This window comes from Anolis carolinensis, chromosome 3, assembly GCF_035594765.1.
Source record: "Anolis carolinensis isolate JA03-04 chromosome 3, rAnoCar3.1.pri, whole genome shotgun sequence".
Lineage (NCBI taxonomy): Eukaryota > Metazoa > Chordata > Lepidosauria > Squamata > Dactyloidae > Anolis > Anolis carolinensis.
Window position 1 is genome coordinate 120267274 of NC_085843.1, and position 15169 is coordinate 120282442.

A 15169-nucleotide genomic window follows, 5' to 3' on the forward strand; every position below is an offset into this window, starting at 1 on the left:
GTTGGCGCATGTGAAGAAGTCTTTAGAAAAAGGATGGCATAGTGGACAATACGCACTAGGTTAATGCGATCTTAACAAGTGTCAAATGGGGGCAGAATGACACACAGTTCAGCTGATACAATATTGCTAGTGTGGATCTGATTCCACACATCATGTATGTCCAGAGTATAAAGAGAAAAAATGGTGCTTGCCCTTCCTGGCAGCCACACAAATACAGCTGGGTCTCTAAGCATGCCCCTCCACACCTGGCACCCCATCCCCCATTTTGCTCCAATCTCAATCTTGGCTGCAGGATGCACATGGAAAAGGGAAAGGAAAGATACACAGGTTCTTCCTCAAAAACACAGACTAAAAAGCAGGATTTTGTAAAATTGCTTTAACATCTTGAGGCATGTAAAATATTTGATTTCACACTGGATTGGGAAAAACTTGAGGTAGAGCTTGAGGTAGATATAGATTACTTTCCCTGTGTAGATTCAATCACTACAGAATAGGTCCTTCTGCATGGGTACTGTGACCCCATCTACATTGCCATATAATCCAGTTTCTGAATCCAGATTATCTGCTTTGAACTGGATTATGTGGCAGTGTAGACTCATATAGTCCAGTTCAAATCAGGTATTCTGGATTCAGAAACTGGATTATATGGCAATGTAGATGGGGTCACAGTACCCATGCAGAAGGACCTATTCAGAGATTTCTACAACCCATTTGCCACAAACCTGCACAATCGCAAGCTTGACCACTGTTGCCATGAAAAGCAGCTCTATGGGTTTCTGTACAAGTAGTAAGTAATACTATAGGTTATTGTTCATTGTCTTTCTTTTTTTATATAACAGTCATTGACCAATTCCCCTATTGCTGTCTAGCCTGCATTTTCCTTCAAAGTGTATGAAATACAGCCAGTCCTCTTGCCTTTCTACTAATATTGAAAGGCTAAGATATCTGTGAATTATGACTCCAGAGACACCATATGGGGTCTGTCCAACCCAAGTAGTAGCCTTTACAATAAAAAAAAAACTTGGTAATAAGTTTACCTATCACTTATCAGGTGACCATGTAAATAGACTGCAGCATAGTCAAAAGGCAGGTGGTAATCCGATGGGATAATAGCTCAGGGAGGGGGAAAATACCCTGTTAGCTCAGCTGGGGGTCCCATGGCAAACAGCCTTTTCCGCTCATAAATCCCTGAATGGGTCCAACGCACAGCAAGAGCGCCATCACGTTTGGCAGCACACTTCACGTCAGGAGGAAAGAAAGCCAGGTGAGACAAAAGGCAACGCTCAGTGTGATCAACAACATTAAAGGCTACATTAGAAGAGAAAAATGTAGAATAAAGGAGGAATGGTGTTGAGGGGGGAGCCAAATTTGTATAGGCCAGCTTCTCATTTCAGCTACGGCTGATGCTGACAATAATATTTTAAGATGTTTTATTTTGTAGATTCCAAATAGATTTCTGTCCAAATAAGCAGCCGTTCAAAAACATTGGTACTTCATGTGTTCATGAATTTGAGGAAGATGGATGTGTTGTTTCCAGAGATGGTGCTGAAGTATGCTATTAAGTAGTTTACTGAATTAGCTCCACACAAATTTGTTTCACTGTAAATTCCTTTGCCCTTGAAAATGGCATTCTTCTGCTCACAATTTTGTATCATGAATATTATGAGAGCTGTGTGCCTATTTTACACTTTTGCAGTCTGTTGGGGTGGCATATTTAATCCCTGAAGCTGACTTGATATTGTTGAAAAGTATGTGATATCCCCATGAACCTCTCAAGCAAAGTTCATAGCAAAGCAGAAGCCAAACAGCAACCAGGCCTGTGCCCACTTACACATTCACAGGGGCTAGCAGAAAAAGAAACAAATTTAGTCTTTGCAAACATATAAAGAAGCTTTATTTAAAATACATGTCCAAAAATCAAACACATGGAGGAAAGGAAGGGAGGAAATGACAAAATGGCTGCAAGTTACATTCCACAAGAGAGAAGAAAAGCAAGCAAACTGGAAGTCTGCAGATATGCAAACTACCTGCAAATGTCTCTATACACAATTCAACAACTTTGTTTTTTATGAGTTGCTTCAAGAGCAATATGATGTTTTTCATTTTGGGGAGGAGGCAAAATAGCAGCTTTTATGGGGTACCTATCATTTTGCTTATGAATAGTAGCATGGCATTGAAGTAACTTCACTCTTGGCGATATTACGGGGAAAGAAAGAAATGCCACCTGCTAACACTAGGGTTAAGGTTATGTGCACAACTGCTGCGAAACACATGTTGCAGAAGGAACAAATAATGGATGAAATAAGTATTTTTACCAGTCATCTTTCCAGGGATCCCCAAAATTGCACAAAAAACTTCCAATGTTTGCATTAACTGTACTGGTACATTTCATTATCTCAACTTTTATGGCTGCACTCAAACTGCATCATTCTGGAAGAATAATATTTAGTCAAGTGTTTAATATGACTACATGTTTGCATGCCATCACTATATGGCCATTACAACAAACGGTTTGGGCCCAGACTATTTGACACATCGCATCTCCTCCTATGAACCAACTTGGACACTGCGGTCAACAAAGGAGGCCCTACTCTCGGTACCACCCCCGTTGCAAGCGTGGCTTGTGGGAACGAGAGAAAGGCCCTTCTCTGTGATCACCCCCACTTCTGGAACTCCTCCCTAAAGAAATAAAAATTGGTCCCTCCCTTCTCTCCTTCAAAAAACAATTAAAAAGCTATTTAATAATAATAATAATAATAATAAAACTTTATTTATATCCCGCCACCATCTCCCCAACGGGGACTTGGGGCGGCTTACATGGGGCCATGCCCAGAACAATACAATATAGCAAAATATAAAAACAACCTATCATAATACAATTACAACAATACAAAAATAATCATGTACAGTACAACACAAAATCAAAAAAGCAATATAACAGGGCGGGCCGCATGAACACTCAGTTAAAACCTGGGGTGAGAAAAAGATAAGAATAAAACCACGGGGAGCAGAGACATAAAATAGCCAACAGTCTGGAGGATAGATGATGGGGGGAGTAACAAAAAGTGTGTAACAGTTACTCTCTGAAAGCACATCGGAAGAGCCATGTTTTTAGATCTTTCCTAAAGTCTAAAAGAGTGGGGGCTTGCCTGATTTCAATGGGCAATGAGTTCCACAAACGGGGGGCCACAGCGGAAAAGCCCCTCTCCCTTGTTCCTACAAGGCGGGTCTGGGATAAAGGCAGTGGCGACAGGAGGGCCTCCCCTGACGATCGAAGAGATCGGGCAGGTTTATGGTAGGAGATATTTGTGATTATTAGCATATAGAGAGGAGGCAGACTAGACTAGTTAACACACCTTGACTGGAAACTACCATGATACTCTGGCGTTGTCGACTTGGTTGGCTCTGTTGACATCACGGCAACATAATTAATTTTAAACTTTCTTAATTGAACCTGATTGATTATGTAATGTTAGTTTTCTGTTAAAATTTGCAGTTAGATGTTGGTTTACTTTGGGATTGGAACATGAGAGAAGCCTCCCACAAGGATGGTAAAAACATCAAAACATCCGGGTGTCCCCTGGGCAACGTCCTTCCAGATGGCCAATTCTCTCACACCAGAAGCAACTCAGGTTGCTCCTGACACAAAAAAAAAAACTTTGGGTTTCGGGTGAGTCATTATTGTATTCATGTTCATCGCTGTTTGTAAGGCATTGAATGTTTGCCTTCATGTTTGTGTTTGCTGGAATCCACCCTGAGTCCCCTCGAGGAGATAGGGTGGAATACAAATAAAGCATTATTATTATTATTATTATTATTATTATTATTATTATTATTATTATTATTTATTCCCACACTTATTTATTCCTGTTTCATTAGGACAGGACTTCTCAAACTCCCACTGAATTATACAGTTGATCTGGGCTACCTAACCATTAGACAAGCAGAGGCAGCTGCTTCTTGCAGCGGATTCTGGGTGCCTAATCTGAAGAATGCAGATTTTCACTGTCATGAAAAGGGTTGCACCTTCCTCTTGACATGTTTCTCCCTTTTGCCCTGCATTCATGCCTCTTTGAATTCCACAGTACTGTTGATAACAGCTGACCTCCAGTGAGGATGCTCTAGGGCCAGGGCTTCCCAGTTCTCAGTGTCTATGCCATAGTTTTTAAGGTTTGCTTTAAGCCCATCTTTAAATCTCTTTTCCTGTGCACCAACAAGATATATATGTTGCCCAAAATCAGTAGGCCCTCCAAATGAATCTGCTTTACATAAGCATCAACTTACTATACAACAGTTAATAGATTTTTTTCATCGTTAGGATAGTAAATCAATATAGACTGATACAGAAAAATGTTTCTGATATCAATGAGGGCCATGATATGATACCACTTGAAGCTTAAATGGTGACACCTAAATTCGACTAAAACCAAACATTCTGAAAATAAGTCTTTTTGAACAGCAGAATATCATTCCTGCCTTCCTCTGTGCCTCCTTCCTGTGACGCAAGGAGGAAATCTCTTTATTTTATTTCACATCTATCATCATACAAAGCTGTCCTGAGATTGTAAATCTGCAGGCATCCTGTTTGCCTAGATCCCATTGACTTCTATGGGATTTCAGAGTCTACCACCTATCCATGAGACAGAGAGTGGCAGGGTAACATGTTTATTTTAGTACAATATTCATAGATAACCAAGAACTGGATTAAGTAATGAATGACCCTGGAGAGCTTTGTTCTGTTCCTTATTGCACCTAATTGCTATTATTTCAGAAATTACTTAAACTGTTGGAGTGATTTGCTCTTGAATATCGCCTCTGTCACTGAAGGAAAACTATTGAGAAACATGGAAGAGGAGAATTTCCAAAAAACTCATCAATCCCTGGCACTGGGTAAAACTGTAGAATAAAGGAAATGGAAAGAGACAGGGTGAATAGGAGTTTTTAAAACTTTGAGCATAAGTGTTTAAAGTTTGCTCAGGAGAGCAGGTGGTGTTTTAAGAGACTGGAACCAGGCCAGTCAACATTGGCCCACCTGCAAGAAAATGCAGAACAGACACTACTTAGCCAGCCAGTTCAAGACAGCTGCATCTTTCTTTCTTTTTGAAAAAGCACCCGGGAAGTCAGTGAGAAGAGCAAGAGAAATTGGCAGTTCCTGCTCAAAATCCCACAGAGGTTGGAGCCCAGAAGATGAGTCATGGTTTTAACATTTCCTAAAACTGGGTCAGCTTTGCTGGAATTGGTTTTCGGTTTTTGAAAAACTGTTATGTAGAACACCTCAGTTGTTTCACTACCCTGTTCTCAAGACCCCCATGGATACACCAGCCAGAGCTTATCATAAAGCCCTACTAGAGCTTGTTCAAATGGTTTCTCCCACTCCAAACCTGTATCTTCTGGCAACTGCAACCTGAAAGAGAAGAGAACAGTGCTGCTAGGTTGCAACCCTGAATAACAGTATTGTATCCCTAAAGTGTTGTTCACATTTTAACAAAAGCATGCTCAACTGCCTACTTTTATTTTGAAGAAAAAGTTACAGTGACTTCATTTAGAATGTGGTTCTGAAATGTATCAAAGCTTCTTGTTGAAAATCCCACTTACTGAATAATATTTGAACCTCAAAGAACTGTTTACTACTTCTACCCTTAACACAGGCAACGTTTTAACCATGCACACATTCTGAGGAGGAAGAAAACGGCTTCCATCTATTCAGTTTTTGGTAGGCAACCAGTTTGAGAGAACTAAACCCAGCCCCCCTTTCCTCCTCACAAAACCCTTCCACAGAGATAGTGTGGAATTTCTGTTTTGTTAAGATATATTAACCGTTAAAGGCTATGGATGCTGTAGCTGGACTGGGGGTCAGGTATTGTATAGGTAAGGTAAAGGTTTTCCCCTGACATTAAGTCTAGTCATGTCTGACTGAGAGTTGGTGCTCATCTCTTTTTCTAAGACAAAGAGTCGGCATTGTCCGTAGACACCTCCAAGGTCATGTGGCCGGTATCACTGCTTGGAGCGCTGTTACCTTTCCACCAGAGTGATACCTATTGATCTACTCACATTTGCATGTTTTCGAACTGTTAGATTGGCAGAAGCTGGGGCTAACAGCAGGAGTTCACCCTGCTTCCCAGATTCAAACTGATGACCCTTTGGTCAGCAAGTTCAGCAGCTCAGCAGTTTAGCCGCTGTGCCACTGGGGACTCTGAGTATTGTATATATAACATCAATTTGCACACAAGATTCTCTGTTCTATTTGGGAATGATGGAAGTATATGATGCTCTGTTCCATTTGGGAATGATGGAAGTATATGATGCTCTATTTCTACACCTATAAAGTCTATAGCAAAGGAAGATTTGTATATTTGCCTTTTTGTTGCATTGCTCTGTCTTTGTATATCTTTCTTATATTCTGCTTTTGCTGGTGCAAATGTTTTTGTTCCTCTCTAATCAGCTTTTAATGACAAGGCATTAATGTTTTGTTGCAGGAAAATTAAGAAATTTGGTGAGATGAAAGAAATTGGTGGAAGACCAAATTCACAATCAGTTTTGATATGATATATAGGAATGAAGTTTGCACATCAGTGAAAATAGTCTATAACGAATCAGATGCTCACATAATGTAACCCTAATGAGTCTCTGGTCTAATCAATCTTCTTGATACAGTAGAGTCTCATTTATCCAACATAAACGGGTCAGCAGAACGTTGGATAAGCGAATATGTTGGATAATAAAGAGGGATTAAGGAAAAGCCTATTACACATCAAATTAAGTTATGATTTTACAAATTAAGCACTAAAACATAATGTTTAACAACAAATTTGACAGAAAAAGTAGTTCAATACGCAGTAATGCTATGTAGTAATTACTGTATTTACGAATTTAGCACCAAAATATCACGATGTATTGAAAACATTGACTACAAAAATGCGTTGGATAATCCAGAACATTGGATAAGCGAGTGTTGGATAAGTGTGACTCTACTGTAACACAATTCAATTTCCACCAAAGGTGCATATATACTGTATAATTAATATACTTGATATGGTTAGATTGGGCATCCAGGGGAGGACATTATAGGAGACTTGGTATCTGAAGGGGTGTTTGTTCTGGAGGAAAGGATCAGAAACAGTTAGAAATTCCAGGAAAGTAGATTGATACAAAACCTAAAGAGAAGATTCCTAATGGTGCAGATGTTCTACGGTGACAAGGAACTCAGGGAAAATGTTGACTTGGGCCCCTTCCACATACAGTAGAACACTTATCCAACATAAACAGGCCAGCAGAACGTTGGATAAGTGAAAATGTTGGATAATAAGGAAGGATTAAGGAAAAACCTATATAATGTCAAATTACGTTATGATTTTACAAATTAAGCACAAAAACATCATGTTTTACAACAAATGGACAGAAAAAGCAGTTCAATACACAGAAACATGTAGAAATTACTGTATTTACGAATTTATCACCAAAACATCGCAATGTATTGAAAACATTGACTACAAAAATATTGGCTACTAACAAACTGACTACAAATAAAGAGAGAATTGCATAAAATAAACTTACAGTAATGACATTGTCGAAAATTAAATCCATAAAAAATTCAGTCCTTGCTGCCTAGAGAAACAACTGTGAATCTGGGTGGGAGGCAGACTGTGTTGGACAATCCAGAACGTTGGATAAGCGAGACTCTACTGTAGTTGTATAAAATCCACATTGAACTGAATTATAAGGCAGTGTGGACTCAGATAATCCAGTTCAAAGCAGATATTGTGGATTAAATGCCTTGATATTCTGGGTTATATAACTGTGTGGAAGGGCTCTTGGGGGGAATATTTTAGTATAATATAATGGCTGTCCATCTCACCATCCGTGGTTACATCTTACACTAGGCCTGAGGAGATGAGCACAGAGTGTTACAAGATCTTTGTCCAGCCTGCACAGTTCCTCCCAACTCTCTAGTTCCAGGATATTCAAATTTCAAAGAACATGTACTTTCATGAAGCCCGATTCCACAGCAATCTAAGGCCCCTTCCACACAGCTGTATAAAATCCACATAGAACTGAATTATATGGCAGTGTGAATTTAGATATCAGAAATTGTGGATTATCAGCCTTGATATTCTGGGTTATATGTCTGTGTGGAAGGGCCCTTAGACCCCTTCTACACAGCTGTATAAAATCCACAATATCTGCTTTGAACTGGATTATCTCACAGTGTAGACTCAGGGTCTTTCTACACAGCCATATAACCCAGAATATCAAGGCAGATAATCCACAATATCTGCTTTGAACTGAATTGTCTGAGTCTACACTGCCATATAATACAGTTCAATGTGGACTTTTTACAGCTGTGTATAAAAGGAAGGAAATAAGTATACTATTGTGATATTAAGCAGTCGGTGAGAACGTTTCACTATAAATGCATTCCTGCACACACTTACTTGGGTGTAATTCACACTGAAAATAGTAGATTTTACTCCTACATTGTACTATCAACCAGGAGGTTCCATGGCCTTCAGAAGAATTAATTACCAAGTTGACATATGAGCCATTCATCCAAGATTTATAATGAAATAGCATACATATCAATGCAAAGTATTCATATAGATATTATGTATTTGCCATCTTTTGAAACTCTTTTTTGTTTAAATAGTTTCTTAACATCTCCACAACAAACATTTGAGATCCAAAAAAAACCTTTTAACAATTCCTAAGTAGCCAAAAATAGGGGAAAGGGCATGAATTTAGATGAGTTTCCACTCATTCAGTTTTTATGCTTATTTCCACCTGCTGAATGTAAGAACTAGTTGAGATTCACCCATTGCTGCCTAGGCTTTTGTTTCAGCAGGAATTATATGGAGACAAGCCATAATTCGAATGCTTAAAGAACAAGTCATTTATCTAATTATATAGTTTTGTCTCTGTTCAAAATCCAGCCTTGTATATTGAAAAGATTCAGAGCAGATGTAATCTAATTTCTTTCCTTTTTATTTGTATTTTAAAATAGTTGCTCTGGATCAGAAATTTGAGGAGTGTGAAAGCATCATCGTACAATAATTGTGGTTTTTTAAAACTTGAAACTAGGGCTCATACATGCCACTTAGAAGAGATGCAACAGAATGATCTTACTATATTGTCTACACTAAGGTTATATGCTTCAAAGTAAAAATGTTTTAGAAAAATGTCTAAGGAAGACATAGCTTCTCAAAAGTCTATATCATGTCATGCCAGTATCAGCTGGGGTTTGGCTCCAGGATCCCCCATGAAAACCAAAATCCCATTATATACAATGACCTAGTAAAATGATGTCCCTTATATCAGACAGCAAAATCAAGTTTTGCCTTTTGGATTTTTTTAAGAAAATGTTTTCTAGTCATGGGTGGTTGACCATGAGATATAAAATCTGTGGTTACAGAGTCTGACTATGATACAGGGAAAGGAAACCTAAGATCTTCTAGAGCAGTGGTTCTCAACCTGGGGTCCCCAGATGTTTCTGGCCTACAACTCCCAGAAATCCCAGCCACTTTACCAGCTGTTAGAATTTCTGGGAGCTGAAGGCCAAAAACATCTGGGGACCCACAGGTTGAGAACCACTGCTCTAGAGATATATGAACTATAAATCCCATCATCCCTCAGTTGAACAGGCTATCCAGGGATTGTGAATATTGGAATTCACCAATATTGGGGAATAATGAGTTCTCCAGGCATGATACTGTCTGTAATAGATAGGATCATAGAGTTTGAAGAGACCACATGGGTTATCCAGTTCAACACCCTGCCATGCAGGAAAAGATATAAATATGGCCCCCAATGTAACAAGGCTCTTGGACCTATTTCACATATGTTATGTTTCCCTTCTCTGCATTTTATCAAGTACATTTGGGGATTGAATATATGAACTGACCCTATTAAAAACAATGTATGTATATGAAAGCTGTGATTGTTATGTGAACAAATAAAACATTGATTTATATCAAGTCAAACCATTGATCCCTCTAGTTCAGACCTGATTTGTTGCTTCTGATCTTCCGCAGACCTTCAAGATACCAAAAGTGGCCCTTTTCAGAACCTTGCTATCTTCTGGAGATGCTCTGGATACAACCTGAGACCGTTTTCGTGTAAGCATCAGCTCAGATACTGGTCTGTATCCTTTTATCATACGGTTCACTGGAATCTCTTGATATTGCTGTTATCCAGTGACTTTTGTTCAAAGAAATCATTTATGGCTGGTAAGATGGTGATGATTCAATATAAGACATCTTGAGTTGTAAATCACATTTTCAAGATGGAAACAATAATAAACTTCCAAATGCCTCCACTAGTATATTAATATGTCTACACATCACAGTGACCTCTCTCATTGAAGATTCCTTATTATGCCTCAAATTAAAATGCTGCTAAAAGACATTGCCATTAGAGTCTGGAATGACAGCCCCACAATAAGCATTTGAAAACAAAATATGCATGCACAAAATCTTCACTCGGTCACATAAAAGAATATAAGAATAAGATGTGTGCTGTGCCAAGAAATCTGCACAAGGGCAAACAATAATGTTCAAAAGAAAAAATCTACTACTCCGGTGACTTGTTACTTCCTTTACTGAATGAAGAAATAAAACTTTTCTCCTTTATAGAGACACGAGACCTTCTGAAGTTTGTTAATTGACTGATATCTAGGAAAGAAGTAAGTAGCTTCCTTTGTTTTGTGTTCAGTCTTTGTAAATTCAATGAGTGTGTATCTTACGAAGCAACGTAATTGACTTCGGGGGCTGCAGAGACACATGTGGAAGTTTTGATATATTTATTGGTGTTTTTAAATATACTAAATCCATTAGATATTGTAGCATGCAATCCCAGCTGCTCCCCTTAAGCAAGCACTTTTGTTGGAAAGAAAATACATTTTGTTCCTGCTATTTCCTTTCTCTTCTTAACCCCCAAGCCACCACAGACTTGTATATGTACCTCATATAAAATATAAGTATGAAAGCAGCACAGGTATCATCCCTTTAGTATGATACCATTCAGGGAGAAAATCACTCCCATGTTACAGCAGCTCCACTGGCTGCCGGTCTGCTTCCGGGCTAAATACAAAGTGCTGGTTATTACCTTTAAAGCCCTAAATGGCTCAGGTCCAGACTATTTGATGAACCGCATCTCCTACTATTGACCAACACAGACATTGCGGTCATCGGAGGAGGCCCTGTTCTCAGTACCATCCCCGTTGCAAGCGCGGCTTGTGGGAACCAGAGAAAGGGCCTTCTCCATGGGAGTCTCCCACCTCTGGAATTCCCTTCCTAAGGAATTGAAGCTGTCCCCCTCCCTGCCTGCCTTCAAGAAACAGCTGAAGACGTACCTATGCTCACTGGCTTACAAGGAGGAGGAGGCGGAATAGACAGTAATACTACCATTATACCTCTGATTAATAGCTGCCATCCATATCCATGCCCTGTTCGCCCCACCAGCTCAATAGACATCTTGAACCATGATCAATCTATTTGCCCCCAAGGAATTGGAAAATTGATGCTTCTGTTTGATGTTTTGTTTCTTGTCTGATATAACAGGTTGCACTTTTCATTTAATTTTAGTTGTTAAGTCATAATTTGTTTTTATATGCTGTGTTGTCGAGTTTCATTATTATGGGTGTATTATTATTATGTTCAGGCACTGAATATCTGCCTTTTATGTTTGGAATCTGCCCTGAGTCCTTCCAGGGAGATAGGGCAGAATATAAAGTTGTTATTGTTGTTGTTATTATTATCATCATCATCATCATCATCATCATCAAGTTATTTGATGATGATGATGATGATGATGATGATGATGATAAACAACTTTATTTTTAACCGCTCTCTCTCCCTGAGGAGACTCAGGGCCACACAGAACTGTGTTGGAAAACAACTAGAATTCATAAGCAGCAAGCGGTAAACTACAATACTCCGCAGACACTAAAGTTTCTGAACAGCCATCAAGACAATTGGTTTCAGAATTTTCTCACTGTACAATTCACTACATGTGTCAGTTAAGAAGTCTAATAAAGTTTATTGAAGTCAGTGGCACTTACTTTTGATTGGAGACATACAGGATTGTACTGCTAAGCTTCTTTTATCTGGAATGTTCGGGATATGGCAAACACATAATCTCATTTAGAAAATCCTCTCATGGTGATTTGATCTTCAGTTTATAAAAGAATTACAATAGGCACCATCTCAATGTAACAGGGTTTCTAATGCACAAAGTCTCAGTATTGCCTACACCCCTATCATGAAATTAAAAGGAGTTTTGTTGTAAATTGTTAATATAAGCATTTCAAGGCTAACATGTAACATATAACCAATGTATTATGCAGTTTTTAATTAAAAACAGAGCTATTTTCATATTCAGATGAAAGCCCACTCTCAATATCCATCCTCCTCTCCTCGTCAAGCTGGGTTTGTCATCTACTTTTTCTGTAATAATTCCCCTTGAAATCTGGGCATCAACTTTTCATAGGCTGCTCCTACTTATCACTGATGTCACCAGGCTGCACATTTATTTTAAACAGGGATTTTACTGACATCTGGTGGCAATAAGAAAGATCTCACCTTTCCCATAAAAGATTACATCTCCTGGCACATCTCTCCCCCTGCAAAAAATCAACTATTCCAGAAACAAATATTGACATCTAAGGCATTATTCTAGAAAAAATAATCATGCCACAATCATAATAATTTGATAACAGTCACAATGTAACATCTCAAGGGAGCTAAATGAACTCGAGGCATTAACAGTGCCTATAAAAAGGAGATGGGAAAACTCCCATCAGACCCTTCCATCATAATCAACATTCATCCCTCCCTGTTATACTGAATACACAGTAAAATGTGCTTATAGCTTGGAGTTTTTTTACAAAGAAAATCTGATATTTCTCACTACTTATTTTTAAAAATGACTCATTTGGATTAATTGTTACTCATTACACAAGCCAACAGAATCCAACTTTTTGTAATCATCAGAAGTGAGAGTAGCACAGTTTAAATCAGTTTTTATGCTGATTTTAAATATGTCTTTATTTTTTTCAGTCACATCAACTTTTTAAAATTTGATGAATGGTACATTACAGCAAACTACTGTAAAGTCTGCACATTTCTCATCATATTTGTGTTACACAAGCCAACAAGTATTTTTCATCAGATATAATTTTAGGTCATTCTTATAGAGTTTTTTGTGCTGAATTCAGATCTGTGGTTTATTTTTCTCTATCACGTGTAGTTTTTGTGATAGGCTAATTGAATAATTAATACATTTACGCACTGATATCAATAAAATCTAATTGATATTGCTGCACAAATGCATTAATTATTCGATTAACCTCATTGCAAAATCTACACCTGATAGAGAAAAAATAAACACAGATCTGAATTCAGCCTTTAAAAACTCTGTAAGAATTACCTAAAATTATATCTGATGAAAAATATTTGTTGACTTGTGTTATTAAATGAGTAACTTTTTATTATTGCTTTTTTTAGTGTGTCAGTCTTACTTCCTTTAAGTTAAAAGGTAAAGATTTTCCCCTAGCATTGTCTAGTTGTGTCCGACTCTGAGGGTTGGTGCTCATTTCTAAGCCAAAGAGCCGGCATTGTCTGTAGACGCCTCGAAGGTCATGTGGCTGCCATGACTGCATGGGGCACCGTTACCTTCCCACCTATTGATCTACTCACATTTGTATGTCTTCCAACTGCTAGGTTGGCAGAAGCTGGGGCTAACAGCAGGAGCTCACCCCGCTCCCCGGATTCAAACCACTGACACTTCAGTCAGCAAGCTCAGCATCTCAGCAGTTTAATAATAATAATAATAATAATAATAATAATAAAACTTTATTTATACCCCGCCACCATCTCCCCAACGGGGACTCGGGGCGGCTTACATGGGGCCATGCCCAGACACCATACAATATAACAAAATAAAACAACATATCATAACACAATATAACAGTGCAAAAATAATCATATACATTACAGCACAAATCAGAGAAAACAATAAAAAACAGGGCGGGCCACATGAACACTTAATTAAAAACTCGGAAGAGAGAGGCATACGAATAAAGGGAACAGGGATATAAAATGGTGGAGCAGTCTAAAGGATAGAATCCAAGGGGAATAACCAAAGAGGTATATAACATTTACTCCCCAAAGGCACATCGGAAGAGCCATGTTTTTAGATCTTTCTTAAAGGCTAACAAGGTGGGGGCTTGCCTGATCTCAGTGGGCAGTGAATTCCACAGTCGGGGGGCCACAGCAGAAAAGGCCCTCTCCCTCGTTCCCACAAGACGGGCCTGGGATAAAGGCAGTGGCGAAAGCAGGGCCTCCCCGGATGAACGAAGGGATCGGGCAGGTTTATGATAGGAGATACGGTCACTAAGGTAGGTGGGTCCCAAACCGTTTAGGGCTTTATAGATGATGGTCTGCACCTTGAATTGGGACCGGAAAGTGAACGGCAGCCAGTGGAGCTCTTTGAACAGGGGAGTAGATCATTCCCTGTAGCTCGCCCCTGTTATTAATCTGGCCGCCGAACGCCCCACGTAGAGCGCATTACAGTAGTCCAGTCTAGAGGTAACTAAGGCATGCACCACCATGGTCAAGTCAGACTTCACGAGGTATGGTCGCAGTTGGCGCACAAGTTTGAGTTGTGCGAAGGCCCTCCCGGCCACCGCCGACACCTGAGCCTCAAGCGTCAACGCTGAGTCCAGGAGGACCCCCAAACTGCGGACCTGTGATTTCAGGGGGAGTGCAACCCCGTCTAGCACAGGTTGCCACCCAATACCCCGATCCGACGAGCGACTGACCAGGAGGGCCTCTGTCTTATCAGGATTGATCCTCAGCTTGTTCCTCCTCATCCAGTCCGCCACAGCGGCCAGGCACTGGTTCAGAATCCGAGGGGCTTCCTTGGAGTTAGATGGAAATGAGTAGTGGATTTGCGTGTCATCTGCGTAGAGATGGCAACACCCTCCAAAACCCACTGTGCCACAGGGGGTTCCTCCTTTAAGTTAATTGTATGTTAAAAAATACAAAAATCCCAACATTTTCTGCAAGATGATCCCCACTGAGCCACTAAACCTGTAATGATGCAATCAGTCATGATACAACTTTTTAAAAAGTGAAGATATTTTGAAATAGTATTCATAAACTTTCACAAACAGATA